Source organism: Glycine max, chromosome 18, assembly GCF_000004515.6.
Source record: "Glycine max cultivar Williams 82 chromosome 18, Glycine_max_v4.0, whole genome shotgun sequence".
Taxonomy (NCBI): Eukaryota; Viridiplantae; Streptophyta; class Magnoliopsida; order Fabales; family Fabaceae; genus Glycine; species Glycine max.
In genome coordinates, this window is record NC_038254.2 from 4483585 (window position 1) to 4486486 (window position 2902).

General features: G+C 35.9%; 1 pseudogene; it reads left to right on the top strand.

Annotated features, from left to right (window-relative positions):
• The first annotated feature begins 912 nt into the window (after nucleotides 1-912).
• Nucleotides 913-2902, top strand: LOC100789669 (isoleucine N-monooxygenase 2-like; annotated as a pseudogene).

Below are 2902 nucleotides of genomic sequence, written 5' to 3' on the forward strand. Positions count from 1 at the left end.
ACATGTCATCGCCACTAGCTTGTTTAGCCAACAAAGCATCATTAACTGCTTGGAGGCAATTGTAATAACCTAGTTATTTCTTCAATAGTTCAGGATTGGTTGAAGAAGAATTGTGATCAAGTTATTTCTACATTTTTCTTTCTTGATTAGGAAAAGTAAAAATGCTGCTCATTTGATGGCTTCACGTATACTTCTTGCCGTCGGTCCCGGTCAGTGCATGCACCAGTTTGGTATAATATTCATACCTTGCAAAAAAAATAAAAGTAGTTATGTGATCGAAAATCTTTTCAATCCTTTAGTGATAGTATAATCTTTGTAGCCATGACGAAAAACATGTTTTATAAGATGCTTAATTGGACAAAACTAAATAAAATTATTCACGGGAACTAAAACTTAAGACTGTATAAATAATTTATTATATCAGTTAAATAAACGGTTAATCGAATCGGGTAAATATTAATGGTCCAACTACAACGAAAAGGCGCCAAGAGCCAAGGTGGCCTCTATAGAAAAAATAATATGCTAATCAGTGTTTTTAGAGTATTATTTAAGAAACTAAAAAGAATTTTTTTATTAGGATGCATAAATTTATAATGTTTATATTTTTTTATATATTTTTCTGTGATTTTTACAATAAATATTTATTTTTTTAATTTTTAATCAATGTTCTAATTACACCGCTAGGTCATTAAAAAAAATACTAAAATTAAACATGTTGAACACATTTATATACTTCAGTTCATGCAAAAGTCATAGTGCATATCTTTCAGGTATTTCGCGTGCACCTCTAGCTTACACTATAAATAGGCATCAAGCTTCTCTTCAGAAATCATCCACTTTTTCTCTAAATCGTAGCCAAAGTAGCAATTCATCTTGCTCTTCTTTTTTGTCTGAAAACCCCTTTTCCAAGCCATGGCTCACTCCCCTTTTCTATTATTGTCAAATCTTCAAGGCTTTTGGTCTTCTTTGCTTGTTATATTCACTTGCTTTACCATTATGATCAAAGCCCTAAGATACAACTTCATTGAGAACTATTCCAACAAACCAAAGCCAAAACCAAAACTACCCCCAGGCCCAAAATCATGGCCCATATATAGTTGGGAACCTTCCTGAAATATTTCATGAAAGAAATGAACACCGAAATTGCGTGTATTCGCTTAGGAAATGCCTATGTTATCCCAGTGACATGCCCCACCATTGCCAGTGAGTTCTTGAGAAAACAAGATGCAACTTTTACATCAAGATCACTAAGCATGTCCGCTGATCTCATCACTAGCGGATACTCAACCACAATTTTTGTGCCCTTTGGGGACCAATTGAAGAAAATGAAGAAAATCATTACCAATGATTTTCTTTCTTCACCCAAGCACCTATGGCTTCATGACAAAAGGACTGAAGAAGCTGACAACCTTATGTTTTACGTCTACAACGAGTGCAAAAATGTGAACGATGGTGTCTGCATGTGGACTAGAGAATATCAGGAGTGCTTCAAGGCATTATTGTGGTAAACTCATCAGGAAAATTATTTTTAATACAAGGTATTTTGGGAAGGGCAGAGAGGATGAATGGCCTGGTTTTGAGGAAATGGAACATGTTGATTCCATCTTCGATTTGCTCAACTACATTTATGCATTTTCTGTTTCTGATTATATGCCATGCTTGAGGGGACTTGACTTGGATGGCCAAGAAAAGAAAGTGAAGGAAGCTTTGAGGATCATCAAGAAGTATCATGATCCCATTGTTCAAGTGAGAATTAAACAGTGGAATGATGGATTAAAGGTTGATGCAGAGGACTGGCTTGATTTTCTGATCTCTCTGAAAGATGCCAGCAATAACCCATCATTGACATTGGAGGAGATCAATGCACAAATTATAGTAATATATTTCACTTCTCTCTTAGTTTGTTTTTCTTACTTGTATTAACACTTGCTCACGTAAACACAAACCATATTTCATGTTCGGTTTTTAATGAGGTTTAAGTATTTATTTGATATCTGTAGTTACATTTTATTTTTTTACTTTTTAACCTTTCACTTATGCTTAAAAACATTCACTTTTAGTCCATTTATATATATTATTTTTAATCTCTCTTAGTTCTTGTCCTAAGAACTAAAAAGATTAAAATGATATGTATATTGATTGGGATCATAAATATGTAACGGTCTCAAATCATACAATAATTGATCGTAAACAAGTGATTTGGTACCATTTCATGGAAAAAGTAAAGTTTGAAAGTGATAGTCAAACTCAAAATTAAACTCCTTTGTAGGAATTGATGCTTGCAACAGTGGACAATTCATCAAATACCTTTGAATGGGCACTTGCTGAAATGATAAACCAACCTGAGTTGCTTCACCGAGCCGTTGAAGAATTGGACACTGTGGTAGGGAAAGAGAGACTGGTCCAAGAATCAGATATACCTAAGCTCAACTATGTAAAGGCTTGTGCAAAAGAAGCTTTTCGCCTTCATCCAATTGCACCCTTTATTCCTCTCCATGTCTCTATGAGTGACACAATGGTGGGAAATTACTTCATTCCTAAAGGTAGCCATGCAATGCTAAGCAGACAAGAGCTTGGGAGAAACCCAAAAGTGTGGAATGAACCCTACAAGTTCAAACCCTAACGCCACCTCAAGAGTGATGGGTCTGATGTGGTTTTGACAGAACCAAATTTGAAGTTCATATCATTTAGCACAGGAAGACGTGGCTGTCCCGGAGTGATGCTTGGCACCACAATGACCGTGATGCTATTAGCCAGGTTGCTCCATGGCTTCACTTGGAGTGCACCACCCAATGTTTCATCAATCAACCTTGCCGAGTCCAACGATGATATCCTTCTTGCAGAACCACTTGTGGCAATTGCTAAGCCAAGATTACCATCAGAGCTAGCTATACCAACTTGA